This window comes from Schistocerca nitens, chromosome 7, assembly GCF_023898315.1.
Source record: "Schistocerca nitens isolate TAMUIC-IGC-003100 chromosome 7, iqSchNite1.1, whole genome shotgun sequence".
NCBI classification, from domain to species: Eukaryota; Metazoa; Arthropoda; class Insecta; order Orthoptera; family Acrididae; genus Schistocerca; species Schistocerca nitens.
Genome location: NC_064620.1, coordinates 311,556,831 through 311,561,830, shown reverse-complemented (window position 1 = coordinate 311,561,830; position 5,000 = coordinate 311,556,831). Strand labels below are relative to the sequence as shown.

At 54.5% G+C, this 5,000-nt stretch overlaps 1 non-coding gene across 1 annotated transcript in view; it reads left to right on the top strand.

Annotated features, from left to right (window-relative positions):
- The first annotated feature begins 3,582 nt into the window (after nt 1–3,582).
- The window catches only part of LOC126197173 (small subunit ribosomal RNA), a 1,909-nt gene continuing 491 nt past the window's right edge, over nt 3,583–5,000 (top strand). Inside the window, exon 1 of the ribosomal RNA XR_007539564.1 lies at nt 3,583–5,000. This exon is cut by the window's right edge and continues 491 nt beyond it. This is a non-coding gene — a ribosomal RNA (small subunit ribosomal RNA).

The following is a 5,000-nucleotide window of genomic DNA, read 5'->3' as shown; positions in this document are numbered from 1 at the left end:
ACTGTCCACCACAAGAGCACCAACGCCAGTCCCTGCGCCGCACGACGTCGTCCACCGACAATCACGCCACCCGCCCCCGTACGTGCCTCACGTCACCTGCCCAAATTGCAACTCCAGCGGATGAACGGCGGACTTTTCTCGCAGTCGTAAGTTGCAATCCACCCCTATATCATCCGGTTCATGAAGCGTTTTATCCAAGATGCGAAATTCCCGCTGTCCCTACACATGCTCTAAGTCTGTGCGCGATTGCGTGCTCACAGTACGGATTCCGATGCTGAGCGATCAGCTAGGAAGCGCCCCAACCATGTCGGTCCCCATGGGCGTTGCACTCGCAGTCGCAAAGACTCTGGCAATGGCTAAAAGCGCTCCGCAATATATCACGCAGACGGGTAATGACGGTCCGAGCGCTCAGTGTGAGCAGAGCATTACTGAGCCCTGACCCACAAGCAGGTTGTAGCGTATCCCACCCGCAGACATGTGACGTTGTCACACGACCAGTTGTCACTAATCGACTCATTGCTGATAATCATATGCCATACACCGGGGAAAGCTGCCGCAAGGGGTAGCTACGTAGTGCAGTCGCACCTCTACTACTGTACAGAGATAGAACACCACGAGACTGCAACCAGATTAAACTGATACATGGCGCTGATAACTAATAGATGCAGAGCCATCGGAATATAGATGACATACGACATACAACTGTCCCTATACATGCTGACAGTCTGTGCACACAATGTGAACTACACGTCACCCAGACACCCTATCACACACTACTCTCTGGCTGTAACAGACACAGACACAATATCTAAGCACCACCATGGAACAACATCCAGTGCATCCTCTCCGCCACATTACACCATTCACACTATGATAACAAAACCAGGAGGTCCACCCCCAAAACAGAATATCTCACTCTTCCAACAACCATCATTACGCAGATAAGCCACAAACACCCACACATGTGCTACACAGGGGTGCAGCCAACACCACCACACTGGCGTGTCTCACAGCATATAAGCAATGGCAGGAATGAAAGACACAGGTCTGCCACTCCCTTGCCACACCCACGGAACCGGCGCACCACCTCCCCTGAGCCAAAGGTGCATCCTGACGTGACACATCTCGGGGTGCCTCAGGCGTCCACTTACCATCATCACTATGAACGAACCTCGTCCCCTCCCCCCCTCATACACCATCCCTTAACCTAACCCATGTTGCGCCTTAACCTAGCCTATGTTGCGCCTTAACCTAGCCTATGTTGCGCCTTAACCTAGCCTATGTTGCGCCTTAACCTAGCCTATGTTGCGCCTTAACCTAGCCTATGTTGCGCCTTAACCTAGCCTATGTTGCGCCTTAACCTAGCCTATGTTGTGCCTTAACCTAGCCTATGTTGCGCCTTAACCTAGCCTATGTTGCGCCTTAACCTAGCCTATGTTGCGCCTTAACCTAGCCTATGTTGCGCCTTAACCTAGCCTATGTTGCGCCTTAACCTAGCCTATGTTGCGCCTTAACCTAGCCTATGTTGCGCCTTAACCTAGCCTATGTTGCGCCTTAACCTAGCCTATGTTGCGCCTTAACCTAGCCTATGTTGCGCCTTAACCTAGCCTATGTTGCGCCTTAACCTAGCCTATGTTGCGCCTTAACCTAGCCTATGTTGCGCCTTAACCTAGCCTATGTTGCGCCTTAACCTAGCCTATGTTGCGCCTTAACCTAACCTATGTTGCGCCTTAACCTAACCTATGTTGCGCCTTAACCTAACCTATGTTGCGCCTTAACCTAACCTATGTTGCGCCTTAACCTAACCTATGTTGCGCCTTAACCTAACCTATGTTGCGCCTTAACCTAACCTATGTTGCGCCTTAACCTAACCTATGTTGCGCCTTAACCTAACCTATGTTGGGCCCTAACCTAACCTATGTTGGGCCCTAACCTAACCTACGTTGGGCCCTAACCTAACCTACGTTGGGCCCTAACCTAACCTACGTTGGGCCCTAACCTAACCTACGTTGGGCCCTAACCTAACCTACGTTGGGCCCTAACCTAACCTACGTTGGGCCCTAACCTAACCTACGTTGGGCCCTAACCTAACCTACGTTGGGCCCTAACCTAACCTACGTTGGGCCCTAACCTAACCTACGTTGGGCCCTAACCTAACCTACGTTGGGCCCTAACCTAACCTACGTTGGGCCCTAACCTAACCTGTAATTGTTATATGAATTGAAACATTCATGTAGCGTTGCCTAATCGCAACCCTCTCAACATAGGTCAGTGCTCGCACTCTCTGGTGTCCTGCGTATTGATTCATGTTACGGTGCGTACCCTCACAACATCTAGCGAGTGGTGCGTACGTTCCACATGGTCCCGCTATCCACTGTAATGTGTACTGCTGTAAGACTTATATCGCTCCCCTGTCGCCTCTAGTTCGTCAGGCGGGAGTTTGCGTGTTCAATGAGCTTCGCAGCTGTGCAATGGCATTCGCATACGTACGCGGGCCACCTTCCACGTGTTCTCTCGTGCATACGTCGCAGCATGTATGTGGGCTGATGTGGCGTGTCGTGACGCATATCATCCAGGCATGCAAGACCCACTGAATTTGCAAATGTAGATGGACGTCTACGTTTGCTGCCCAAGTTACGCAAATGAACTGGAAATCCGTTGTTGCGCGGTTGTATACGCTGGAGGTGAATCATTGATTGCGACAATCGGTACAGGTATTAACTGGTTGCTTCAGCGACACCCGTCATACCCACGAACGTGAGTGGGCATGTGGGTATGAAGCGATACGCGGCGGTGGCTGGGTGGGACCGTCCCCGGCCGGTGAGGGGGGAGCGCCCGGCGTGCTGGCCGCGCGCTGCGTGGGTGCACGCGCTACAGCCGGCTGGTGGGGGCGCCCAGTGGCAGGCGCGCCGGCCGACGGACGCGGCAGGCGGCGCAGCTGCGCGCCGGCGCACCCAACGCGCGGCGCCGTGCGGCCAAAGTGGGTCCTCGCGGGCCCGGTGCGAAGCGCGGTGGACATCTGCAGTGTGCTGGTCCGATTGAGGACTGTGTGCGTTGAGGATGCGCCGCCGCCCGGCACTCGGCGCCGCGACGCCGTCTGCTGCTCGGTCGCCCCCGCGGTTCTCGCAGGTGGTTTGTATCGCAGCTGTGCGGATGTGTTGGCGCGTGCGCTGTGCTGGGAGAGTTCGCTTTGGCACCCAAGTGGGGCTCTGCCCCTCTGTGGCGCTGGCGTTGGAGCTGCCCGGCCACTGTTTGTGGCCGCGTGTTGTCTCCCGCCGGCAACACCACGACAGCACGCTCCCGGGCCTCTGTCGGCAGCGGCAAGCTCAGTTGGGAGCACGGGTGGTCGCACTGAAAGCGTCTACTCGCCTATCTCCGGGCGATTGCGCCTCTCTCGAACCCGACCAAGTACTTAGGACGGCGCTGCGCGCCGCCGGGACCTGAGAGGGTTTCGAGGTGTATCGTGCAGGGGAGCCCAGCCTCCTCCTGTTTGCGGAATAATTGAGCGGACGCTTGCGTGTTCGCGCGGGCCTCCGGGACACACTCCCGGGCGGCCGGCTGCTCAGCTCTAGTTGACGCAGCTCCCTGGTTGATCCTGCCAGTAGTCATATGCTTGTCTCAAAGATTAAGCCATGCATGTCTCAGTACAAGCCGCATTAAGGTGAAACCGCGAATGGCTCATTAAATCAGTTATGGTTCCTTAGATCGTACCCACGTTACTTGGATAACTGTGGTAATTCTAGAGCTAATACATGCAAACAGAGTCCCGACCAGAGATGGAAGGGACGCTTTTATTAGATCAAAACCAATCGGTCGGCTCGTCCGGTCCGTTTGCCTTGGTGACTCTGAATAACTTTGGGCTGATCGCACGGTCCTCGTACCGGCGACGCATCTTTCAAATGTCTGCCTTATCAACTGTCGATGGTAGGTTCTGCGCCTACCATGGTTGTAACGGGTAACGGGGAATCAGGGTTCGATTCCGGAGAGGGAGCCTGAGAAACGGCTACCACATCCAAGGAAGGCAGCAGGCGCGCAAATTACCCACTCCCGGCACGGGGAGGTAGTGACGAAAAATAACGATACGGGACTCATCCGAGGCCCCGTAATCGGAATGAGTACACTTTAAATCCTTTAACGAGTATCTATTGGAGGGCAAGTCTGGTGCCAGCAGCCGCGGTAATTCCAGCTCCAATAGCGTATATTAAAGTTGTTGCGGTTAAAAAGCTCGTAGTTGGATTTGTGTCCCACGCTGTTGGTTCACCGCCCGTCGGTGTTTAACTGGCATGTATCGTGGGACGTCCTGCCGGTGGGGCGAGCCGAAGGCGTGCGACCGCCTCGTGCGTGCTCGTGCGTCCCGAGGCGGACCCCGTTGAAATCCTACCAGGGTGCTCTTTATTGAGTGTCTCGGTGGGCCGGCACGTTTACTTTGAACAAATTAGAGTGCTTAAAGCAGGCAAGCCCGCCTGAATACTGTGTGCATGGAATAATGGAATAGGACCTCGGTTCTATTTTGTTGGTTTTCGGAACCCGAGGTAATGATTAATAGGGACAGGCGGGGGCATTCGTATTGCGACGTTAGAGGTGAAATTCTTGGATCGTCGCAAGACGAACAGAAGCGAAAGCATTTGCCAAGTATGTTTTCATTAATCAAGAACGAAAGTTAGAGGTTCGAAGGCGATCAGATACCGCCCTAGTTCTAACCATAAACGATGCCAGCCAGCGATCCGCCGCAGTTCCTCCGATGACTCGGCGGGCAGCCTCCGGGAAACCAAAGCTTTTGGGTTCCGGGGGAAGTATGGTTGCAAAGCTGAAACTTAAAGGAATTGACGGAAGGGCACCACCAGGAGTGGAGCCTGCGGCTTAATTTGACTCAACACGGGAAACCTCACCAGGCCCGGACACCGGAAGGATTGACAGATTGATAGCTCTTTCTTGATTCGGTGGGTGGTGGTGCATGGCCGTTCTTAGTTGGTGGAGCGATTTGTCTGGTTAATTCCGAT